The sequence below is a fragment of the Microcaecilia unicolor genome, chromosome 1 (assembly GCF_901765095.1).
Source record: "Microcaecilia unicolor chromosome 1, aMicUni1.1, whole genome shotgun sequence".
Lineage (NCBI taxonomy): Eukaryota > Metazoa > Chordata > Amphibia > Gymnophiona > Siphonopidae > Microcaecilia > Microcaecilia unicolor.
Window position 1 is genome coordinate 529,231,044 of NC_044031.1, and position 26,948 is coordinate 529,257,991.

Consider the following 26,948-nt stretch of genomic DNA (forward strand, 5'->3'; position numbering starts at 1 on the left):
CACTCCACAACTTTTTAGTGTGGCTTGAAAATGATTGAATTTCAATTTGTTCTATTTATGGCCCCTTTATATCTCTTATACACAACAAATGCTAATTTCTGAAAATTAAAGTTCTAGTCAGCTAACTAAATCTAAGCGGTCTGTCATAAAATATTTACCCAAGGTAACTCTATTCTTGTTGTTCACTTAAAGTTTCTTCTTCATTTCGCTGTTTGTGCTCAAGTATCTGTTGGAGCTCTTAACTGTGCAGGTGGTGTCAAGAAGAACAGATATTGTAACACTGATGTAGATTATGCCACTTCCTTTCTGTGAGGCCAATATTCAAAGTGATTTAAGCAGATAGGAGCCTCTGTACTGTGGATATTCAGTGGCACTAAAGTGGGGAGTGCTGCTGAATATCGCCTCTGACCGGCCACCAAAAAAGAGGGCTGGTCATGGATGGGCCAAGAGCCGGCCCTGGGGATGAGCCAAGACTTGTGCGGGTGCCAGCAATATTCAGGCAAGGCCCCATAAGGTAAGCGAGTGAAGTTAGGACAACTCAGAAGCTGTCCTAAATTCACCCGCTTATCTTTATGTGGACCCCGGCTGAATATAGGACCAAAACCCGCATTAAAAAAAGGTGTATTTTCTCCTTGTCACGGCAGAGTGGCCCCTGACAACATTGCCCCTTCCTTGGGCAGCTCCGCTCCACTGACCCACCCACCCACCCACCCACAACAAAAGCCCATCCCACCCCCACCTACCGGTCAAGATAGGATCCTCCAACAGGGCCTACTGACCTCCCTGGTGGTCCAGTGGGGTGTCAGGGGCAGGAGCGAATACCTCTTGCTCCTGCCCTTAGCGGCAGCTTCCTGAAAATGGCTGCTGCGACCTCTTGAGGCAGCATCACAATACTTTGCAGCATTGAGAAAGTCTGACATCGGACTTAGTGCTGCAATCGCAGAAGGACTCTTCATCCTCTCTGTCGGTGTCGTGTGCATCAAGGAACCTGCAGCATAGAAAACCTAAGAAGCATTGCTATTGTTTACCCACCAGGCACTCTGCCAACACCTCCCCTGCATTGATGTCCTCGATACATGGGAAACGTTCATGCCGTTGCAACCGCTCTCCTTCCCTCCAGCTAATTACTCATTGAGAGCCTTCGAGGTATTCAAGATCTCCTATTCCTGCTCAGGCTATAATGCAAGCTGCAACCACACTGCTTTCTCAGCCAGTACCGACAGCTACTGTACAGGAGAAAATGCGGACTATGCTCAATGAGGTGCTTTCAGGTCTACTGCATATGCAGTCAATTCAGGATTACAGGGTGGTTGCACCAGCCTCAGCCCAGCCCGTAGATACATCAGGGTGACAGTCAAGTGAGAGGTCCTGCACACCGGCTCAGTGTTGACCATTGGGGGCACCACAAACCCAACCACATTGGCAGAGGAACCCTCTCCAGCCTCGGAGACTCATCTGCCTCAATGCACTTCAAAGCAGAGCCAACACTCTAGTTGACACTCTCTTTCACGTACTTCCCAAGACCAGTACTTTGAAGAGTCAGACTCAGACCTCTCCTGGGAGACAGACCAGGACCCACAGGACCTCTCAGCTGAGATGTCCTATGGCACTCCATCTGATCCTTCTCCGCCACCTGAGAGATGTAAGTCTCCTCCAGAAAATGGCAACCCATCATAATAGCCCAGACAAAATAGCCTTGTAACAAAATAGCTCATGACAAATCAACCCCTAACAAAATAGCCCTTGACAAAATGCCCTAGGCAAAATAGCTGTAGGCAAAATGGCCCCTCCCACAAAATAACCCTTGACAAAATAGCCCCTTGACAAAAATAGGTGTATCTCAAAAATTACTTAAATTGTATCAGCCAAGCCACAATATCTGATATCAATGCAAAACATATGAGAATGTAAAATAGTGACTTCTCTTCATAAAACCAATCAAAGAAACTGACAAACATGCAAACATGCTAAAAGAAAAATATATATGTTAAATTTTAAAAGTGATAAATAATAAATAATAGGCCATCAGAAAAAAGTTACAAGGTTGTTGCCAAGTTGTGCAAACACTGTCGCTAAACAAGTCTTTCTCAAAATCTTATAAAGACAGTCTTAATACAAAATGGAACAATACCCACAACTACAACAATATTTGCAAAACTACACATAAAAATATATAATTTTAAAAAATGGCATTCCTTCTGAGAAACATGCAATTTAACTCTACATCCAAGCCTGCAATAGACACTATCAACAAGTTACTAGCTTAAAAAATGTATATGTCTGACGAAATGCTCCTACTTTATTAAAAATGTCAAATAGTAAAAATAAAAAAGTGGGTGTTTTACATAGGTGGAAACTAATGTTATTAAAAAGCATAATACCTTACATAAATAATACAAGCTAATGTTCTATTCCTGAAAAGACCTGACACACTTAACAGATCATGGTATAATAGAGAGAGATCAGTATAGCTTAAGTATCTCAAACAGTAAAATTATGCTTCTTTTTTAAATGAACAAACAATAGTACCACTGTAAACAGCCAAAAAATATAGAAAGGCACTCACCATTAACGTTGCAATTGCAAACATACACTGGGAGTGGAGCACCGCTATACTAATTTAAAAAAAATGGTGCATTTGAGCAGCGTGTAAGTAAGTAAGCATTGCCTGATTCAGCCATTTTGTCGGGGTGGGGGGCTAATATATCAGGCTGTTTTGTCGGGGCTAATGTGGCAGAAGTATGTAGGCAGGCTGTTTTGTCAGAGACTATTTTGTCGGGGCTATTTTGTCTTGGAGCTTTTTTGACGGGGCTATTTTGACTCAATACCCCAGAAAATATATCCTTCCCTGGCTTTGTCCGTGAAATGGACCAAGCCATACCTTTCAAACTGAATCTGGTTCAAACTCTTTGAAGTTCAAGATTATGACTCCCTTCCTAGAGAAAAAAAATCAGTGTTCCACTTTATACAATTATGAATACTCTGATCAAAACCGGGAGACTCCACTGACAGTTCAAGTTGCTCCAAAGAAAATTTATACAATGCATAGGTTACAGAAATGCACTGGGTTTGAAAAAAATGTAGTTCCTGAGTCCCTGTGGAGTGATCTTCTCCTAGGAGCAAGGCCCCCTGCTTTAGTCCAGGTCTCACCAGAAATTCTCATCTCCTGTCCACTTAGTGCCTGATGCATAATCGCACTGTATCACTGAGGGTGCCAGTAATAGTGAGCTCTGCACCTGAGGCTACAGTGAGGGTGCCCCCCCAATCCAGGCTCAGAGTGACAGCAAGCCTGCAAGACTACTCTGGCACCACTGAGCCCGGCTAGCCTCAGATATTACTTGATCTCCGGCACACTAAAAGAAACTGTCCATAAGTCCAGATAATGGGGTGACCACCGCCTGAGAGGACTGAGCTGATGCCTGCACTTTCATTTCCCCATTGGTAATACATCAAAAGAAGAAACCAGCATGCTGCTAGGTTTCATCATGCAGCCATGATCTTTATTTTCCACTCAGGAGTTGTGAGGAAGTGTTTTTTTTTTTTTTTTTTTGGGGGGGGGGGCAGATTGTTGGGTGGTTTGGGCAGTTTCAGGGGGCACTTTTGGGAGATGAAGCAGTTAGCAAGTTGTGTGGCAGTTGTGCAGGGATAGTTTTGGGGGTGTGGGACAGTTTGAGAGAGTAGGGCAGTTGTAAGTGGGGTGTCTTTCAGGGATAGGGGCACTTTGGTGGTTTGGAAGAGTATGAAATTCCACCTTTTAAATTGCCTTGCCCTTTTCTCAATAATTGCTACATTTCACTGTGTGCAACAGAAACTGGTACTCCTTTTTCTGTAGAAATGCACTGGGTCATTTTTTGTGGAACTTATTTCTCAGGAACCTCCAGTCTGATATGGGCCATTTTTAAACTTGTTGTTTCTTTAAACATGCCAAAATTCATCTCATTCTGTTACATTTTTGGATAATTATTTTGCCCCTGGACAGACAGGAAGAAAGAACAGATGGTCACACATTCTTGACTCCTTCTGTGTAATTCTTCCCAACTTCCACTTGGTTGGAAAGAATGAAAAGGCACTAGAGCAAATAATGTACTGTTTGTGCCCAGGCATCTGCAGCAGCATGCATTCTGGAAAAATGTCCCACATCAAAAGAAACAATCTTGATTTTTTTTTTCTCCCATGTCATCTGTTATGAGTGAGAGAGACTTACAGAGCTACCAGACACAGAACCTATGCACATCTATGTTTTAACACAAACATTTGTTCATTTAAAAATGTTTTAATGCTACAAATCATAATGTTGCTAAGCAGTTCACAAGTTAAACATAGGGAATATTACAGCACACAATAAAATTAAGACACAAGCAAATGGAACAATTAGTTAATTACCTGATAATTTTCTTTCCTTTGGTCCCAAAGGAACAGTCCAGACAAATGAATTGTAACCATCCACCAGCAGGTGAAGATAGAGAACTCTAATGAGTTGTGCATGATAAGCTCCTGCGCTTAACAGCCAAGCCAGTATTAACAAAGCAGTGAAAGAGAGTGACTTCCAGAGAAAAAACTCTAGCCTCTAGATAGAAAAAGAACTGTGAAATAAAGGGCAAAACGTGCCTTAGAAATAACAGAACCAGAACAATACAAACCCAAAATTACATAGAACTTGGAAAAAACAAAACCATCACAGAAGGGCAGGCTCTGAACTGATCCTTTGGGCCTAAAGGAAATAAAATTATCAGGTAATTAACTAATTTTTCCTTCCATTACATCCCAAGGATTAGTCCAGACAAATTGGATGTACAATCCAATCCTTAACAGGGGAGAGGGATGTACAAACGCAATCCTTAACAGGAGAGAGACAGGGATATCCCTGCAGCAAGAACCGTGGCCCCAAAGGAGGCATCTGCTCAAGCAGACACTCCAAATGGTAATGCTTAACAAAGGAATGAGAAGAAGACCACTTTGCTGACAGATCTCTGCCAATGAAATTGCTATAGTCTCTGCCAAAGAAGTCACCAAAGACATGGTAGAATGAGCCTTGATGTGCATGGGAGCATATCTACCCCTCAGAATATAAGATGAAGAAATAGCCTCCTTAAGCCATCGAACCACTGTCGCTTTGGAGGCTGGCAAACCCTTCTGGGGTTCCGTAAAGAGGACAAAAAGATGATCAGACCATCTGAAATCATTGGTACTGGTAAGATGAGCATCACATCCAACAGTCGTAGGGAAGCATATTCTGCAGAATAGACCTCCCTGGAAAAAGAAGGAAGAAACAGTCTGATTGACACAAAAAGGAGATACAGTCTTCGGCAAATAAGATGGAACTGTCCGTATGGAAACTCTCGAATCAGAATAGTGAAGTTTTTGAGTGGAAGCACTAGCCTTTCCTGGTCTATACCTCCATACTTCTCAAAAATGAGACTTAGCCGCCTGGAGATGAGGCTTAGGCTTGTCCTTAGGTAGCCGCTGGACTTTGGAATCTTCCAAGTATTTAACAATCTTCTCCAAATCCGCACCAAAGAGCATTTTCCCCCAAAAGGGCAACTTCATCAGCCAAGATCTGGATGCCAAATCAGCGGCCCAGTGCCTCAACCATAACCAGCCTCGTGCCGAGATGGCCAAGGCCATACCCTTAGCTGATGCTGAAAAATATCATAAAAAGCATCTGACAAATAGGATAATCCCGCCTCTAGGCTAGGGAGACAGTCTGGAGGGAGACAGTCTGGAGGCGAGTCCAACGTGGACAACTGTTGAATCCATGATGATGAAGCCCTGGCTACAAAAGAAGAAGAAATTGCTGCTTGAGAATTTAACACAGCTAGTTGAAAGGCAAGTTTCAAGCTTGTGGTCATGCATATCCTTTAATGCAATGCTGCCTTCAAGAGGGATAGTGGTACATTTAGTAACTGCCGTAATAAGGGCATCCACCTTAGGTAGAGAAAACTGCTCTAAATCAGACAACAAAAGGGGATATCATTTTGACATAGCCCGAGTCACCCTGAAGTTAGAATCCGGGGTCTCCCACTGCCTCTGAAATGTCCGAGTCAAGGCCATCAGCAGACCTAGGACAGTCAGAATACACAGATAAAACCTCTTCTGAGTCCTGAGGAGGAACATTCTCCAAATCCCACAAAATGGAAAGTCTTAATTTCTTAGGAAGCTGCTCCTCAAACGCAACGTGAGAGGAAGAAGGAGATGCAGTTTGAGCTGACTTTAATAAAAAGGCCTGATGTAATAAAAGTACAAATTCAGGTGAAAACAGCAGGGCAAAGACTTCTACTCCCGCAAAACCAACATCCTGGGACATGTAGCGGGCGAGGAACCTGCTGACAAAATGGCCACTGTCGCCTCTCAGAGCACAGGAGCCATTGATGCTGAGCTCGCCAAAACTGCCATAGAAGTGGGACAGGATTGAACTCCCAGAGATGGAGTACTGATAGGCAAAGTAGGTAAAAGCGGCATGTCCACAGAAGAAAAGCAAAGTGTGCAGGAACCAGTAACTGAGATCTTACCCCTGCAGCGCAAACAAGACTTAATAGGCTCAGACATGGAGAAAAATATACTCTTAGAAAACAGCCAGTCTTGTGACCTCCAAGGCACTGAATCCCCACAATCTTCCCACAGCACAAGCGCTCTCAAAACAAACAGAAAAAGAGAATGAAGGACTGAGATAAAGAGATAGAAAGTTGCAACGGGGGAGCAAGGAGGGACATAGACCACTAGGTTTACACCTGAGGCACAAGATATTCTCAACCCCAAACTCAACTGAAATTGCAAGCAGGACAGGAGGCCATACAGAAGTCACCACAGCACACAAGAGCTGCTATCCTGCCTGCTGGAGATAGAGAATACTGGGGTGGTTGCTAAATAAAGGAATTTATAAGGCACAACTCATGGGTTTGCTGTGCGCCAAGGCCCCTTTTTGCGCAGCAGGTAAAAGGAGTTTTTTGTTTTAAAGAAGGAAATGGCCATACGGTAAGTTAACACTTGCTGCATGGCCATTTCTTGGGGGACCTCTTATCACCTCCTATTTAGGAGGTGGTAAGGGTTCCCATACTAACCCAGTGGTAACTGGGTAGTAGTGCTGTCCAATTCATGATTCGAATTGATTTATCGATTCATTTTGTAAAAAAATCAGGATTCTCAATTCGGGATTTCCTCACCTCCCTCCCTCCCACCCTCCCACCTGCTGTCACGAAAGCCACTGCTTCCCTCCCTCCTGCTGTCACCCAAGCCGCTGTCACTTACCATAGCAGTGCCCGATTTCTCTTACATCTTTCGCTGCTCTCTCCTGTCCGCGTGGTCATTTTCACTGCCATGAAGCGTTCTCCCTCTGGCACCGGTGATTCACATAGTCAACCTTCTGCCAGTATCGGTGCCTCTCAAGTGCGTCCTACCTCTGCGGAAAACAGGAAGTTGCATTAGAGTAGGCGGGACAACAGGAAGTTGCATTAGAGTAGGCAGGACGTGCCTGAGAAGAGGCTCCAATGCTGGCAGAAGGCTGACTATGTGAATCGCTGGTGCCGGAGGGAGAACACTTCTGGGCAGTGAAAATGACCACATGGATGGGAGAGAGTGATGAAAGATGTAAGACTCAAGGGGGGGGGGGGGGGTGTAGAAATCTAAAGCTGTTTCAGTTGGATAAGCAGTGCCTTAAAAGCTGGAGGAGAAAAGAAATAACAAATATCACTAAAACAGCTTCAAAATTTATTATAGCCGGTAGAAACCGCAATTATAAACTCTGTTAGTTGTGTTCATTTTTCTTCACTGTTCTATACAATACAGATGTTCAGATTTCAGTGAGGATAGTCTGTTTCCTGATGGATTCATCTTAACTGTTGTTGTAATCTGCCTTGGGAAGCCTGGTGTTATAAAGGTGATAGAATATAATGAAATTAAATGGAAGTAGAATTAAACTCTCTTTTCATTGGGGCACATGGAATCACATCTTCATCTGTTTTGTAGAAGTTTACCTTTTAGATACACAAATGGATTATTCTGTTTTTGAACATGTTTCTGCTACTGGACAAATTATAGCTGCAAGATGCATTTGTCTGAAGCCAGCCAAAGTGAACAAAATGATTTTTCTTAATAAAAACTGGAAGATATAGGACTTGACCAAACTTCACTTTTCACATGATGTAACACAGCATGGTGTGCTCACATTAAAGTTTGCCTTTGTTCACTTGCTTCTGCCTGTTTTTTTTTTTTTTTTACCCTTTGTGCTATAATATTAGCATGTGGGCCTTACTATTTCAATCTAGTTAAATCGAATCAAATTGAATCGAAAAACCAAATTTTTTTTTTTTTAATCGAATTGTATGGAATCGAAAATTTTTTGACTGAATCGGACAGCACTACTGGGTAGCATGTGGTGCTGCCCAATTACTAACGGTAAGCTCCTGGCACTGAAAAAAAAAATTCCAAGCGTGCGGCACACACCAAAACTACCGCTGGGCTCCTATGGTAGCCCGGCAGTAGGGCCATCTTGCCATGTATCATTGCTGCAGTAGCCCTACTGTGGCTTTGTAAAAATGCCCCTTAATGTCCATATAGCTGCCCAAATAAAAGACCTAAGAGTCTTTTTGAATTGCACAATGCAGATTGTAATTTGTTCCATCATGTGGGTCCTGGGCAAGTAAAAACCACTTGTCACAGCAGAACAGTATTAATATTCTGGTAATTATTTTGTCAAAAATAACAGTAACAGCACACACAACAGGTCAATATACTTTAGCTGAGACTCTGGAAACAGATTTGTAAATGCATGGATGCTAGTTTCACAGCAGGAGATTCCACTCACATCACACACTAGACACCACTATCACCTCTACACTGGCACCAACAAAAGTTTCAACCTGGCACAGGCCTATAAAGGAACAGTTGCACTGGAACTGATAGCATCCATAGAGGAAAAAGGATTGCCAATGTATTACTACTCATCTCTGCAATAGGAAAGCAAAATAAATAAATAAGCTTCCATCTCATTTTAGCCAAGGTTCAGTCAGTAATATATGCTTAAGGAAGTTGTCCTTCTACTCTCTCGTATATTTGTTCTCTAAAGAGTATACAGTAATAGATACTCCAGTATAAGAAGTATTAGAGACCCAGTCACCATTAATCTGACAGTCATATCACTGAAATGCAATTTTCTCAGTCTACTGACCCTGAGAAATAGAAAATCCTGTGCACTAGGTGCTGCATTGCCAACTAGGAAAATGTCACACTATCTTAGGGTTAGTCATGGGGAAAAAAATAGTGACAAGCCAGGCTCTTATCATGCCACTTTTACTGAGAATGTCATTAGTGATGTTGGTACTAACAGTGATGAAGGAGCAGTTAATCCAGAGTTAGCCAACCAACATCTGATAAGCCATATCTCTTGAAACCTACCCCACAACTCTTTGAATTCCACTGGCAGCAGGGAGTTTTTTTTTTTTACAACACCATTCCCTATGTGGTGCATGTGCATGGTTTTGCAAGGATGGTTGCAGGATTCCATGGCTAAGTAGAAGGAGGAACAGGAAATGTGCCACAGCTTCTCTCTGTCTGTGCCAGCCCTAGGAACTGTTTCAAAACTTAGGGGACAGAGATCACCATATTGGAAATGCCAGCCAATTAGTTTTGATCCTTTCTGCAGGGCCAGCACAGATGGGGAGGATCAGCGGCATGAGGCTCACTATTGAGAGAAAGAATGGCAAAATCTAGAGCTTACAAGGAGCAGGAGGATGAGGTGTGCCGTAACAGAAGACAGTATTAGTTAATTGTGTGCTCTAAGCTCCAGCAGTGGTAGCAGAGGAACACTACCATAGACTCTTCAGTCTTTTTTCTCCCCCACCTCTTTCAGTCTGAGGTAGATAGGGTCGGTATTTGAGGATCCACATGCAGAAGAACATGGAGCCAAACTCAATAACTGATGATGTGACTGTGTAATGGTGAGTGATAAAGAGAGGGTGATTTTCTGTCCTGTACCTCTGGGAGCAGTGCACTAATGCCGCCTAATCCTGGTTCCCCCTCCACTCTTTGGATATATCAGTTCAAAAATGAATTAAAACTTCTTTCTTGTTTGTGTAACTTTGTGACTGGCTGCGATTGCCATGATTAGGGGGTAGTACAGAACTAGCATAACAGTGAAAATACACACTTATAATTAAGTGCAACCACTTACACAAGCCATAGACCTAGTGTAAATGAGCACACCTAAATGATAGAGATACACATGTAACTTATAGTATTCTGTAAGTTATGTGCGTAACTTTGTGTTCCACCCATACTGTACCCAGATTTTTGCCTGTGTATGCCTACATCTAAAATATGCAATTTGTAAGATACATGCATATTTACAGAATAGCAGTTAGGCAGAATTTCAGCATTTACAAACATATAAGTGCACATATGTGTATATGCTATTATTGTAGTGACTTAGACACGCAATAAGTTCATAAATATGAGTGTGTACTTTACGGAATTGCACAGTACATGTTTATCTCTGTGTATGGCTCTCTGCTTTGAAAGAATGGGTGTGACAATCTATTTATGAAATATTATTAGTGATGCTGTTCAGAAGTCCAATCTAGTGAGAGTTCCATGAACTATGAAATACTGAATAGTCTCCATATTTACTGCTCAGACGTTCTCCATATACAAGGACACACTTCGTAAAAAGATACCACATTCGTCCTACAATACAAGCTGATCATAATAAGTTGTATATTCAAAGGCAGTAAATAATTTGAATTGGAGGTTACTGCCTCCAATTCAAATTATTTACTTGAATTTACTTGAATGTACAACTGCAATGCAAAAAAAAAAAAAAAGAGAGAACGAAAGAAAGAAAATCAGATAGGCTGATATAAATGTATTGTCCATGTGTCCTAAAGCACTGAAGTAGCATTCCTGAGAACTGGTATAGGGCTCCAAATAAAGGACAACATTCATATATTTTCACATGTGGGTGACTTTATCCATGGAGCCCAGTGCAGGCATTGCCATAGTGCACTGTCACTTTAAAACTTTGAGGCAATGCCCCCCCCCCCCCCCACACACACACACACACATGCCTGGGTGCTTTTCTACATAAGAGCATAAGAATAGCCATACTGGGTCAGATCAATGGTCCATCTATGGCAGTATTCTGTTTTCCAAACAGTGGCTAAGCCAGGTCACAAGTACCTGGCAGAAACCCAAGTTGTGGCAATGTTCCATATTACAAATCCCAGGGCAAGCAGTTGCTTCCCATGTCTGCCTCAATAGCAGACTATGGACTTTTGCTCCAGGAATTTGTCCAAACCTTTTTAAAACCCAGATATGCTAACCGCTGTTAACACATCCTCCAGCAAAGAGTTCCAGAGCTTAACTATTCGTTGAGTGATAAAATATTTCCTCCTATTTGTTTTAAAAGTATTTCCATATAACTTCCTCGCGTGTCCCCTAGTCTTTGTACTTTTGGAACGAGTGAAAAATCAATTTACTTGTACTCATTCTACACCACTCAGAACTTTTAGACCTCAATCATATTTCCCCTCATCCGTCTCTTTCCCAAGCTGAAGAGCCCTAATTTCTTTAGTCTTACCTCATATGAGAGTAGTTCCATCCCCTTTATCATTTTGGTCGCTCTTCTTTGAACCTTTTCTAATTCCACTATATCTTTTTTGAGATACAGCAACCAGAATTGAATGCAATACTCAGGGTGCAATTGCACCATGGAGTGATACAAAGGCATTATAGTATTTTCAGTCTTATTCACTATCCCTTCCTAATAATTCCTAGCATCCTGTTTGCTTTTTTTGGCCGCCATCGCACACAGCAGAAGATTTCACCTATTATCTATAGAAATCAAATAAAATAAAACATGGAAAAGAAAATAAGATGATACCTTTTTTATTGGACATAATACATTTCTTGATTAGCTTTCGAAGGTATTAGGTCTTAAAGCAACCAGCAATGCGGGATGAGTGTGTAACTGAAACTTCAGCAGAGGAAAATCTAGTACAGTGCTTCTTGTGCCCGGGCGAAGCTGTTATTGCCGAGATCGATGTCCAGGAGCACATGGCTGGTGCTGCTTTTAGTATCAGGAAGAGTGTCTGAAAAACAACACTAAAGGAAAAACATTATTTTAAAGCCTCTACTGGTGTACCTCCAGTGGGAGAGTGGTTTGGGACACACAATCCCTGTAGCAAGTCAGGGACAGTTGACTCCTGTGACACAACAAGCATCTGATTCTCCCAGTACCCTGGTCAGATTGTTTAATATTGTTTTGAGTATTTGACATCAGGCTAACTGAGCCTGAACCCTTCTTTTTTTTTTTTGCATTGACCTGTGTTTTCCAAGACTGCTGGCAACAGTTGATGATGTTATAGCTACTACTTAAATTACAAGATATCACAGCTTAAAAATAAAATTTTCTCTTCACAAACATAATTAACACAAAGGAAATTTTGACTAAAGAATTTTATTTCAACCTATTATAAATTCAACGAATTGTACCCCAAGCCAGGAAAATTCCAATGATATGCCTGCTCCCAAAAGAAATCATTGCTTCATCTTAGTAAACCCAAACACCATTCCTAAATTTGTTAATCCAAACTAGTTAAAAAGGCTGTTTTGATGCAGCTACAGGAGTTGAAGATGAACAGGGAATATTAGCAACATATCATTTGGGATTTGGTAAGTTTCACAGCATAGAGACAGTTTTATTGTATATGGTAGATACCCTTTGAAAGCTCTTAGATATTGATGGATTTAAGTACAGCATTTAATACATTGGATTTCTCTATCCATAGGTTGATTGAAATTGGTATAGGCAGTATAGGCTGGTTTGATTACAATCATTTTTAAAGGATAGATATCGATGTACACATTTAGATTCAGATATTTTTCAACCCTAGCCTTTATCTTTTGGTATTCTTCAAGGTTTCCTTTCCTTATTATGTTATCAATGCAGACTATTAGGTTATGTCCCCTTAGCAGCAAATGGAGGAAGAGAATAAAAAAAAACCCTGAAGATTCTAATAACATCACCGGTATAATAGGTGGTGCGTGCAGCAATGATACTGTCAGTGTTTCTCTGCCTCCAGTAGATGGTGCAGGTCGGAATGGTACAGTAGAATTTTTGTGGTAGCAGGCCAGACTCCCCTGGATGCATGCTAAGGCCTGTATGTGGTTGAATCTTGTCAGTGTGGGTTCCTAGTAGTACAATCTAGTTGAACCTGGAGGGATTAGCTGTCCCTCTTGTAGCTCCAACCTATGAGGCTTTGCTAGTGGGGGCACCTCCTCCACTTTTTCCTGCTACTGAATTAAAAAAAGAATTGTATTTGAGTTTCCTTAACTTTATTCCTTTGCTACTTTTAAAAATGTGTCAGACAAAGGGATTAAATTACAGCAGCAGATGTTTCTAGCCAAACAAGAACCAGGGAATTCCATGGAACTTTTGCAGATTAAGGATAGAGCCACCTAAAGCAGCAGCTATTTTTAGAGGTGCCTTTTTTTACTGTAACCAATTTTGGTAGTATGCCAGTGAAATGACAATGTGGAGTTTGTGGAAGCCAGTGGTTAAGTACTGTTGCTGGCTCCTACTGTCCTGCATGTGCTAATGGAGCTTTGGGGGACCTTTTGGGTTACTTGGAGGGGCATAATCAAACGCGAACGCCTATGTGTAAGAACGTCCATCTCTGAGAATGGGTCTGTGAAGGGGCGGGCCGAACTGTATTTTCAAAAAAAATGGACGTCCATCTTTTTTTCGAAAATACATTGGATTAGTGCGTTTTTTGAGCTGGGCGTTTTGTTTTTTAGCAATAATCGAAACCGAAGCGTCCCAGCTCAAAAACGACCAAATCCAAGGCATTTGGTCGTGGGAGGGGCCAGCATTCGTAGTGCACTGGTCCCCCTGAGATGCCTCTATGCCAGCCTCAAATATCACACCTAGCTCCATGACAGCAGTATGCAGGTCCCCAGAGCAATTTTAGTTTAGTTGGTGCTGCGCGGGACCCATGCAGAGAGCAAAAATCGGAAGAAAAAAAAAACAAGCAAGCAAGTAAAGTCAGGGACATCCAAATTAAACTGATAGTAAAAGGGGAAATTGAACCAGCAACCTTCTGATTACAAGCTCAGTGCTCTAGCCAGTGCACCACTGCTTAGACATCCTTCCCTTTCCATTAAGTCCCTCCAAGTTTCTGTCAGCCAATCACAGCTCATTTAGCTGACATCGGTGTCAGCTAAACAGCTGTGCTTGGCTGACAGAAACTTGGAGGAACTTAATGGAAAGGTAAGGACATCTAAGCAGTGGTACACTGGCTAGCTCACTGAGCTTGTAATCAGAAGGTTGCTGGATCGATTCCCCTTTTTACTATTGTGGTAATTTAGATGTCCCTGACGGGACTTGCTTTTTTTTTTTTTTTTTCTTCCGATTTTTCCTCTCTGCATGGGTCCCGCGCAGCACCAACTAAACTAAAATTACTTCGGGGACCTGCATACTGCTGTCATGGAGCTGGGGATGACATTTGAGGCTGGCTTACAAGTTGGAAAAAAAGTGTTTGTTTTTTTTTTGGTGGGAGGGGGTTAGTGACCACTGGGGGAGTCAGGGGAGGTCATCCCCGGTTCCCTCCAGTGGTCATCTGGTCATTTAGGGCACTTTTTTGGGACCTGTTCGTGAAAAAAACGGGTCCAACAAAAGTGACCTAAATTCTCTCTAAAAATGCCTTTTTTCCATTATCGGCCGAGCATGCACATCTCTGCTCAGCCGATAACCACGCCTCAGTCCCGCCTTCACCAAGCCTCCGACACACCCCCATCAACTTTATTCGTTCCCGCAACGGAGTGCAGTTGGAAACGCCCAAAATCGGCTTTCGATTATACAATTTTGGGCACCCGTGTGAGAAAGACGTCCATGTCCCGAATTAGGTCGGAATAAAGGCGTTTTTCTCTTTCGATTATAAGCAGGTTGGTGAGTCATCCGGAGCCATCTTCTCTTGGATAGCAGCATTCAGAGGAGGCCTCCATTCCCGGTGCTAGAGATACACACATAAATTATAGTATTCTATAAGTTATGGGTGTAATATGAGTCTAGCTCATGCGCCACGTATATTCTGCCTATGTGTTTGCCTACCTGTAAAATATGCACTATATACGAAACTGTTACTTGCATGTGCATTATGTGCTCATTTCTGTGCATAGAAGCCATTATTGTAAACATTTACTTGTGTAATTGGCACACAAATGTTAGCGTCTATTTTATAGAGTTACCCCTTTGTGTGTTTAACTATTCCAGGGTATAATCTCCACTGCTGATTTCATTCCAGTTCTAAATTGAGTACCCTGAATAGCACTTGATTTTCTTTAACTCCAGCAAGGGCTCTACCCATTCAGTCTCTGCTTTTCATTCGGGTTGATCTGAGCACTTTATGTGCCTTTCAGTTTGCTAAAATGCCTTTTACTTCTTAATGTAAATAAACCGTTATCTCTAATCAAGTGAAAATAGTGATATTCCAGTGAATTGCTACCCTTCATTTTGCTTATTTCATTTAAGCATCCTGTTAAGTGGTTCACGACAAGGAAATTATATTAAAATATCAATAATACAAACAGGTGATACAAATCAGCAATCTAAGTAAGCATAATCAGTTAAATTCTTTCTTGTACAATAATGTTTTCAAGCCATTTCAAATGTAAACAAATCATATATCAAGCAAAAATACAAAGCACATTCCAAATTTGAGGGCCTATTACAAAAAGCTCCTATTTATAGTTGTCTATAATATAAAACAATTCAGGTGGGATGGTTGCATGGGAAAAAATGCAAGAGTTCTCAATAGAAGATATGGCTACCCTTATTATTAATGTTGGTGTTAGAACTTCAAGGACATGGTTGCTGGTACTACTCTGTAATACAGACTATTTTTACACACCAGATCTTAGTAGGAAGTTGGGACTTATCAATTATCTCAATATGTAGTTGGTTCCTGGCTTGATTATCCTGTTTAGAAATCTTCAGACCTCAGTGTACAGAGGGCAACTTTCAAAACCTTTTCTGGGGGCAAATCAGCATTTTACCCCCTAGAGAGGGGCTATTTGAAAATTCCACACCCACATGTGGGTATTTTTACCTGAATTGAACAAAAACATTCCTGGGAGATTAGGATTAGGGTAGGGATTTCAACAACACGTTTACTATTGTATTTCCAAAAGTAAGGATCATGTTTTAGTTGAAAATAGCACCCAAGAAAGCGTTTCTGCAGGTATGTTTCATCGGGTAATATTCAGGCAATTAGTGTAAGGTTGTTGGGGGAAAAATTATTAACAGGCCTTGCAGCTTTGTTGGCAGTATGAAATTTCCTTCTATGAGCATAATTGTATACAGCATTTTATTTGTGTAAAACATTATTTAACTGAAGAAAATGGCTATTATAACATTCTGCAAGGGTATATGTATATAAAAAGTGGGCAGAAAACCATAATCCCCAATATTCAGCCCATTTTTTAAAATATTGGCTGCAATGGGTATTTTGTACCTGGATATTCAGCATCAATATCTGGTTACTGGCTAGTGCTGAACAGTATAACTTGGCCACCGGTAGGTTTTCTTGGTACCACTGATATTCAGACCACTACTTGGATAAATAACCAGATAAAGTTAGGGCAGCCTTTTTGCTGTCCTATCTTTTTCTGGTTATTTATCCAAGTAAATGGAAACTCTAGCCAGGCTCTGCATTTGGTCTGTCCTGGCACTACCAAGGTGGTCTATCTCGATTTTCAGTGGTATTATCCAGCTAATGCCACTGAAAATCTGGGTATGGATCTGGTGAGCAGGACTTATCTAGGTAGGAGCCATTCCTACCCAGGTAAGTCTTGCTGTACATAGGCCACATAGGATCAGATTCAGTAAATGATGCCCAAAGTTAGGTACCGAAAAGATCTGTGCTAATCTAGTATCCTGTAAAAAGCGCTGAGCTGAACATGGATGTTGTGACTAATGTTGGGCGCTGGATTTATGCCTGCTAAATCCTGGTGTAATGTTAGTGCCTAATTTAGGCATGGCTATGACATTATTTTAAAACATTGAGCCTAGCTTCTGGGAACACCCCATTATCCACCCATACTCCTCTCATAGCTATGCCACTTTTGAGTTGAGCACTATGGGGCCGATATTCAGACCATGAGAAGGAGTGGAATGTGGCTTCTCTTCCAGTTTGCAAGTACTATACTGCCTATGCAGTAATTTTGGGCCTGGGACCCTGATTTTTCAGTGAGGGCACCATTTGTTATCTGAGACTATGCTTCTATGCAAGGGAACCATAATTTTTGGACCTGGGACCTCACTTTTGCAGAGAGGGAAACATGTTTGATCGGAGATGCTGCTTTTAACAATGCTTGTTTGAGCATTGGATGATGGTAAAGGAAATGCTAAAGTAAGTGAACATTAAAGATGTTTTGAGCTGAGACCTTGCTTTTCCTGCCAGGGAACAATTTTTGATCTGAGACCATGCTTTGCAGAAATGGAACCATGGTAAGATTCTAGTGTACAATGAGTTTTATGCAAACCTATGTTGTATGTATACCTATTCCTGTTTTTTTTCATTTATTTTTACAGCACTTTCCTTATTCTTACCTTCATTCTTACATCTGTTTTGCCGGTGAGCTTGGAGTGTGGAGAGTTTCTAGTTTCTGTCCTGCTGTCTTGATATCTGCTTCATACTGTTATTGAATGGAGAAGACAAAGCAGTGAGCTTGAGAAATGGGGTTCTGCTCGGTTCTGTATTTCTGTTCACGTTGACTACTGTAGAAGTCAACTCAAGTGAGGCTAAATATGCAGTAGATAAATATGGTTCCCTTGCTCGTTTCTGTATTTGTTCCACACTGCCTCTGTACAATTGTTGTTTTGAACAGTACTGTACTGCATTGTGAAATATACTGCTCTGTATATTTGTGCTCAAATTGCCTGCTGTACAAGAAGCTCAGTTATGCCCTATACTATTTTTTTCTTTTCTTTTTTATTGCGTAGTATAAGTAAACAATATTTTAAATACTACTGTTCATGCATAAATGTTTTCTGTGCATTTTTAAAGGGGTTACCATTGCTTTCTATATTATCTGACTTTTCACTTATCCAAAAACGTTTTGTTCCCACTTACACCAGATCATTGAGATTGTACTGTATTGTGGTGCCTGCTTATTCCATTAGAATTAAGGAGATTCAGGGCTTAATCATCATACTAATTGCAACACTTTAAAATGAGCGTTGGGACTTCATATGTGGTAAGGGAAGCAGCTGGGATATGGATCATTATTGTGCCTTAATTGATTGTGCTTGTTGTATGATGCAAAACCATCAAAGAGATAGAGTCCATCAAGAAGGAAGAGTCTTTTTGAGTTTTGGATTTTTTGCTTGTTGTATGATCCCACACAGCTGTGTAACCTTAATTGTCACTTTTACTATAACTCTCCAGCAACGTATGCATAGGATTGCCTTTAGAGAAGCAGGGGAGACTGTGTATGTGACCGCCATGAAACATTTGCTGGAATAAAGGATTATAACTAGCAATGTAGGCCTTACCAAGGTGAGCTAAAAAGCACACTTATCCCTTCTCTTCTCAGGCAGTGGAAATGCAAGGACCACTCACAGTCCAGGTAAGTTGCACTACATCCTTTTGGCAAAAAATTATTTCCTTCTAAGTGTGTATGCTGCCCATTTTCTCTTTCGCTTATTGAAATAGGCATACACCAGCTGATATTCAGCCAGCAGAGGTCAGCATTTTTTTAAACGCTAGCTGTTACCAGCTAGATTAGCCCCCAATAGTCAGTGCCAGGCCATGTCTGGGCAACAACACTGAATGTCAGGGGCTAACAGATTCATGGACACTGGAGCTTAAGTGAGTCCCAGCCAATATTCAGCTTGGGACCACATAAGGCAGTTCTGTGAGCCCCGCCTGAATATCTCCATAATGCCCCTCCCTGCCTCCCTCCTATCTCATCCTCCCCTTCAGCCCGCATCATGTAAAAGCCAAAGCCCCACCCCAGTTGTTAGGTAGGCTCCCTACCTCTTTTCCCTGGGGGTCCAGTTGGGTGTGGGGTGCAGAAGCAAAGCCCAGTCGCTTCTGCCCCTTGTGGCAGGCTGGAGAAAATGGCTGCCATGACTTCTCGAGGCAGCTTGCAGTACATTGAGCTTGCAAATAGATGGGAGAATGTGGGATACAAATGCAATAAATAAATAACTAAAATACATGAAGTTAGCAATTTTTTGAATGTTGTATCAGCCCAAAGTGAGGCAGCAATGTAAGGAGAGCATTGCTGGAGAAATGTTCAGCTGTTGGGGGTTGAGGACCCACACCAGGTAAACCAGGGGCCCTGGATCCATTTTGTCGGGCCCAGGCCCCTGTGGCCCCCTGTAGCTACACCACTGTTTTATCTCAGTTTTATTGTCTCTTTTGTTTGTTATTGAGATTAATTTTTTCCTTTATGACTGGTGTGGAGGGGCATAATCGAACGCGAACGCCTATCTCCATGGGCGTCTATGTCCGAAAATGGGTACGTGAAGAGGTGGGACAGACCGTATTTTCGAAAAAATGGACGTTTTTCAGCTGGGCGTTTGTTTTTTTTAGCGATAATAGAAACTAAAAACGCCCGGCTCAAAAACGTCCTAATCCGAGCCATTTGGTTGTGGGAGGGGCCACGATTCATAGTACACTCGCCCCCCTGACATGCCAGGACACCAACTGGGCACCCTAGAGGTCAGTGCGGTGGACTTCAGACAACGCTCCCACATGCATAGCTCCCTTACCACGGGTGCTGAGCCCCCAACCCCCTCCCCCAAAACCCACTACCCACAAATGTACAACACTACCATAGCTCTTAGGGGTGAAGGGGGCACCTACATGTGGGTACAGTGGGTTTTGTAGATTTCCCATTTACCAGCACAAGTGTTACAGGTAGGGGGGATGGGCCTGGGTCCACCTGGCTGAAGTGCACTGCGGTACCCACTAAAAGTGCTCCAGGGACCTGCATACACGCAGGCCTCTAGGACTTGTTGCTGCTATATAACATTGGCACAGCAGTTGACACCTGAAGACTAATCTCTCCGAAAACGTCCTTTATTGGAATAAGCATGCTTACTCACAGTTAACTGCAGATCAGAGGTTGTGCCCCACTGGCAACGAGTCTCCCTGGTACTAAGATTAGCAGTAGGTCAGAGCTGGCAGAACGGTGTACAATGCCCTCTTTCAGCCACATTCAAGGTAAGAACTAAGTTCTGTAACGTGGCTAACACATGAAAGGGATCTAAAACTGGCTTACAAAAATGGCCACTACCTCACAGACTACAGGAAACAAAACAGGGCACACTCTGACCCAGTAAGCAGAGGGAAAAGCACCATGGGAGTAGAGCCTACCAACTACCAACATCGTGAGCATTTGCCACAAGCTAGTGGAATCACGGAGCCCAATACCCTACACCCACCACAATGCATTGTTGATGTGACTCTGCAGTGCGCATAACAGAAAAGGTGTCACATTCACCCGAGACCCACATCAGAACCAGGGAAAGGCTGTCACAGGATAGAACACATTCTGCTGTCATGGAGGTGGGTACGGCATTTGAGGCTGGCATACAGGCTGGAAAAAAAGTTTTTAAAGTGGGGTTTTTTTGGTGGGAGGGGGTTAGTGACCACTGGGGGAGTCCGGGGAAGTCATCCCTGATTCCCTCCAATGGTAATCTGGTCAGTTGGGGCACTTTTTTGGGACCTGTTCGTGAAAAAAACGGGTCCAAAAAAAGTGACCCAAAATCGCGGTAAAAATGGCTTTTTTTCCAATTATCAGCTAAAGACGCCCATCTCTCCTCGGCCGATAACCACGCCCCAGTTTCGCCTTCACCACACCTCCGACACGCCCTTGTCAACTTTACCCGTTTCCGCGACGGATTGCAGTTGGGAACGCCCAAAATCGGCTTTCGATTATACCGATTTGGGCACCCACGGGAGAAAGATGCCCATCTCCCGATTTGGGTCACAATATAGGCGTTTTTCTCTTTCGATTATAAGCAGGATAGTCTGCCAAGGAGAAGACACATGGATTGACAGAATATAAATCATTTAAAATAAATAAATCATTGAAAAATGTGCTGTATGTTTGTTATTTAGAAGGGAGCCCTTTCACTTTTAAGTGCTTGGCAGGAAAGGGTTACACTGTCTGATATGAGGGCAATGATTATACAATTCAGAGGGAGAAAAGGTTCTTAGCCAGTGCCTTTGTGAAAGAGCATATGTAAAGGAACAAGTGAAAATCACTGTAGACAGATAACCATCCATGCACTCATAGAAACATAGAAATTTGATGACAGATAAAGGCCAAATGGCCAATTCAGTCTGCCCATCCTCCGTAACCCTTAACTCCTCCTTTTCCTAAGGGAGCCCTTTCACTTTTAAGTGCTTGGCAGGAAAGGGTTACACTGTCTGATATGAGGGCAATGATTATACAATTCAGAGGGAGAAAAGGTTCTTAGCCAGTGCCTTTGTGAAAGAGCATATGTAAAGGAACAAGTGAAAATCACTGTAGACAGATAACCATCCATGCACTCATAGAAACATAGAAATTTGATGACAGATAAAGGCCAAATGGCCAATTCAGTCTGCCCATCCTCCGTAACCCTTAACTCCTCCTTTTCCTAAGGGATCCCACATGCTTGCCACATGCTTTCTAAACTCTGACACAGACCTCGTCTCCACAACCTCCACTGGGAGGCCATTCCATGCTTCCACCACCCTTTCCATAAATGAATACTTTCTTAGATTCCTCCTAAGCCTACTTCCTCTTAACTTCATTGTATGCCTCCTCATTCCAGAGTTTTCCTTCATTTGAAAAAGGGTCTCTTCCTGTACATTAATGCCCCTGAGATATTTAAATGTTTCTATCATATCTCCTCTTTCCCTCCTCTTCCAGTGTATACATATTGAGGTTCATAAGTCTGTCCTTGTATGTTTTAAGTCTAAGACTGCTTACCAATTTTGTAGCCTCCCTCTGGACCTACTCTATCCTGTTTATATCTTTCCATAGGTGCTATCTCTAGAATTGCACACAGTAATCTAAATGGGGCCTCACCAGAGACTTATAGAAAGGCACCATCACCTCTTTCTTCCTGCTAGCCATCCCTCTCCTTAAGCACCCAAGCATCCTTTTGGGTTTGACCATCACTTTTTCTACCTGTTTAGCCACTTTAAGGTCATCAGACACAATCATCCCCAAATCCCTTTCTTCCCTTTCTACACAGAAGCACTTCACCCCCTATATTGTATTGTTCCCTCGGATTCTTGTGACTCAAATGCATGACCCTGCATTTTTTAGCATTAAATCTTAGTTGCCAAATATTGGACCATTCCTCAAGCTTCACTATGTCCTTCTTCATGTCATCCACACCCTCTGGGGTGTCCACCCTGTTGCATAGTTTGGTATCATCCGCAAAGAGACAAACCTTACCAGACAGCCCTTCTGTAACAACACTCACAAAGATGTTGAAAAGAGCTGGCCCTAGTACCGATCCCTGCGGTACTGCACTGATAGCATCCTTATCTTCAGAGCAAGCTTCATTTACCACTACCCTCTGTCTTCTTCCATTTAACCAGTTTTTAACCCAGTCAGTTACTCTAGGTCCCATACTGAGGGAACTTAGTTTATTTATGAGTTACTTGTGCGGAACCAGGTCAAAGGCCTTGCTGAAATCCAAATACACCACATCCAGATCCCCTCCCACGTCCAACTATTTGGTCACCCAGTCAAAAAAAAAGCAATCAGATTCATCTGACATGACCTGCCTCTAGTGAAGCCATGCTGCCTAGGGTCCTGCATTCTATTCAATTCGAGAAACCTCAGAATTCTACACTTCAAAAGTGTTTCCATTAGTTTACTTACCACCGAGGTCAGACTGACAGGTCTGTAATTCCCAGCCTACTCCTTACTTCCACACTTGTGCAATGGGACCACATCCGCCTTTCTTTAATCATCTGGGTCCACACCAGACTCTAAGGAAGCATTGAAAAGTTCAGTTAGCGAAGCCGCCAGAACTTCTCCAAGTTCCTTGAGCACCCTCGCTTGTATTCCATCAGGCTCCATTGCTTAGCTAGCTTCTCACGAATACTGTCCTCCGAGAATGGGAATTGGTCTGTCATACATCCATCTCCCTTTGCATTTGTTTTCTGCAGTCCTACCCCCCCCCCCCCCGGCCTTTCATCCGTGGGCACAGAACATAAATAATTGTTAAGCACTTCAGCTTTATCCTTATAAACTACCATGTATTCCTCCCTTTCTACTTTGAGCCTCACAGTTCTATTTTGGCATTTCCTCCTATCGCTTACATATCTGAAAAATGTCTTATCCTCCAGTGTTACTGTATTAGCTGTCTTTTCTTCCATTTGCCTCTTCACTTTCCTGACAAATTTTCGAGCTTCTCTTTCTGAGTCATCTTATCTCATATGAAGGCTAACCTCCTTTCCCTTACCTTTTCAGCTACTATGTTGAGAACCAGAGTGGCCTTCTTTTCCTCTTTCCTTTATGTAGTTTATTAATATAAATGTTAGTTGCCTTTAAAATAGCTCCTTTCAGTCTTGTCCACTTCTGTTCTACTACCTTCAGCTGTTCCCATCCTCCTAACTCTTCCTTGAGAAATTCCCCCATTTCAGCAAAGTTAGTTCTTTTGAAATCCAGGACCTTCAATCTCGAATAAGCTCTCTCCTGTGTCTTAATATTGAACCACATCATTCGGTGATCACTAGATGCCAAATGATCTCCCACCCTGACACCAGAAACATTCTCTCCGTTTGTAAGCACCAGGTCCAGAATAGCTCCCTCCCGTGTCGGTTCCATTACCCACTGCTGAAACAATTCTTCCTGTAGAGAATCCAAGATCCCTTTGCTTCTGGATGACCCCGCAGCAGGAACGCCCTAATTGACATCCAGCATATTAAAATCACCTATCAGTACTACTTCCCCTGTCCTAGCAATCTTGTGGATGTCTTCAATTAAGTCTCTGTCCATTTCTTCTGACTGTGAAAGTGACCTGTATATTACTCCAATGTAAATACATTTTCCTTTCCTTCTTTCCAGTTTGACCCACAGTGCTTCTTCTGTCACTGTAATATTATTCTTAGCATGTAATGCGACTCCTCCACCCTTTTTCCCCTACCCTGTCCTTCCTGAATAGATTACAGCCAGGTATAGCTATATCCCAGTCATGGTTCTCCATGAACCACACCTATGTGACCGCCACTAAATCTAAATCTGCTTCAATCATTGTAGCTTCTAGATCTAGAAGTTTGTTTCCCATACTGCGGGCATTGTTATACAAGATTCTCCAGGTATTACTCTTTTTCCCCTTCTATAGGGGTGTTAGATGTCCTACCTTCCTGATGTTTTTTTATGACTTTGGGACCTTTATTATCCATCCCTAGCAAGTTTAGTTTAAAGCCCTCCTTGGTACTTTTGCCAAAGCTTCCTAGAAAATGCGAGAAAAACCCCAGTCAATATTCAGCCAGTGGTGGTCAGCATTCTTAAAACACTGACCACTGCTGGTTAAAGTAGACCTGGATTTTCAGTCCCAGACCCTATCCAGGCACCAACACTGAATAAATGGGTTTTTGGTGATGCCTGGAATCTGAGTATGGCTGATATTTAGTCTGATACCTGCCTAGCTAACCAAGCATGGTTAGGACGTTTTTTTATGCAGTGTAATATTCCCCTTTACTGTAGCAATGCAGGTACCAGCTTTGAATATCTCTGGTGCCCACATAACTTGGCTCCACTGCAGTTCTTCCCCCAGACCACCCCAGTACTGGTGGGAGAGTATTGTGTGATGAGAGTGGATATTCAACAGCAATACCAACGGTCACAAATTATCTGGTCTGAACATTTTTTGGCTTTTAATATTAATTTGTGTTCTTCATCAAGAAGCATTAATAGGTCAAGTGTTAAGATTTTGTAGACAAAAAATCGATCAAACTCAATTCTGGGATATTATCATGTCTCAAATCCCTGTACTGAAAAATGAATAGATTAATTGGTTAAATAATTGGAATAAGAATTGTTTGGTTGTATTAAATGATATAGTGCGTGTATATGAAAAGAAAATGTAGAAATTGAGCAATAGGTGATATTCAGTAGCATTGTTAAAATTAAAGCAAGATTGTAGATTATTGGAGAGAATATGGAGGAAGGAAAAATCAATCTTGAATAAGGTTAAGTGGAGGAAGGCAATAAATAGGTATAAGAAGGCTGTAGCTCTTGCAAAGAAGGAGTATTATTCTACTGTTATTATTAGAGACATTTCTAATGTGAGCAAACTGTTCCAGGTAGTACATAGTTTGATTGATATATCGCGTATTGATGAGAAACCTAAAGAGCTATTAGCTAGTGATGATCAGTTGGCTGACCATTTTAAAATAAAGATTGAGACTCTTTTTGTCTCTCTGCATATTCATAATGTTAACTATGATAGATCAAATTATATTTTCGATTATAAAGATGACTGGCCAGCAGATCGCTCCTGGAGTGTGTTCTCCAATGTTTCAATGGAAGAATTACATTTTCTATATATGAAGTTTGCTAAGTCACACAGCTATAATGATAATTGTCCAACATACCTAATGAAAACAGCACCACTACTGGATTGAAGTCTTTTTTGCTTCTGGTATTTTTCCAAAGGACCTCTCTGAGATTATTCTTACTCCAATATTGAACAACTCTTTAAATTCTAAATGTGATCCAACCAATTATAGACCAGTTGCTTCAAAACCATACTTTGTTAAAATAATGGAGGCCTTGGTGACTAGACAGCTGATAGATTATTTGGAACAGTTTGAGTTGTTGCATCTGTCTCAGTCTGGATTTTGGGCAAATCATAGCTCAGAAACTTTATTGGTTACACTCTTAAATTATGTTAGGCATCTCTTGAATAATGGTCAGAAATTGCTTATTATGCAACTAGATATTTCTAGTGCAATTGATCTGGTTGATCATGAGATATTACTTGAAATTTTAGATGATTTTGGTATTACGGGCAAAGTATTATCTTGGATTAAAGGCTTTTTTACACTTTGAACCTACCAAGTAAAGATGCAAAGGTTGCTTTCCCCCAGGGATCTCCCCTGTCACCTATTTTGTTTAATGTTCTTATGTCCTCATTGGGCAAACGTTTGGACAAGGAAGGTTATTCTATCTATATTTGCAGATGACATATTATAAGAATAGTTTTTCCTAGTATGTCAGATCCTAGGGAAGCATATAACATTATTGCTCATTGTTTTACTATTGTTACTACTAGATAGCTGTTCATTGCCTTAAATTAAACAAGGAAAAAACTAAATTTATTCTGCTAGGGAATAGGCAGAGCTCAAATATGGATTTACAATGTAATAATAATGGCAACTCTTATTCTGTAGATTGTTCAGTTAAGGTCTTGGGTGTCACTTTAGATGAGAAACTAACAATGGAACAAGTAAATCATTCAGTAAGAAGCTCTTTCTATACGATGAGAAAATACTTATCAGAAGATCTGTTTAGAGTAGTGGTACAGTCACTTATTCTTAGTAAACTGGATTACTGTAACATTGTATATTTGGGTCTACCAAAACAAATCATTAGAAAAATTCAAACTATCCAAAGTGTAGCAGTTCGCTTAATTTTTTCTCTTAAGAAATCTGATCATATTACTCCATTTTTCATTAAGCTACATTGGCTCCCAGTTGAAGCTAGAGTGCTCTTTAAATTAGGATGCTTATTATATATAAGATTGTTTGTGGTCTAATTCCTTTTTATATGCTTTCTTTAGTATGTTATTTGGATTCAGCATTACTATATAATATTCATAAATCATTATTTTTTTCCTTTCAGAAATCACTTCAAAGAAGTTCTTTACATGTTTGTTTGCTTATCAATCTACTATTTTATGGCCTACTTTGTCACCTATTTCAAAATGGTTG

At 41.5% G+C, this 26,948-nt stretch overlaps 1 protein-coding gene and 1 long non-coding RNA gene across 2 annotated transcripts in view; one reads left to right on the forward strand and one right to left on the reverse strand.

Moving 5' to 3' along the window:
• Positions 1–17,683, reverse strand: part of LOC115478585 — a 50,152-nt gene extending 32,469 nt beyond the window's left edge. Inside the window, exon 1 of the long non-coding RNA XR_003943549.1 lies at positions 17,600–17,683. This is a non-coding gene — a long non-coding RNA (uncharacterized LOC115478585). The remainder of the gene's footprint in view (positions 1–17,599) is intronic.
• The window catches only part of RALYL (RALY RNA binding protein like), an 815,331-nt gene that overhangs the window by 54,413 nt on the left and 733,970 nt on the right, over positions 1–26,948 (forward strand). The window lies entirely within an intron of this gene.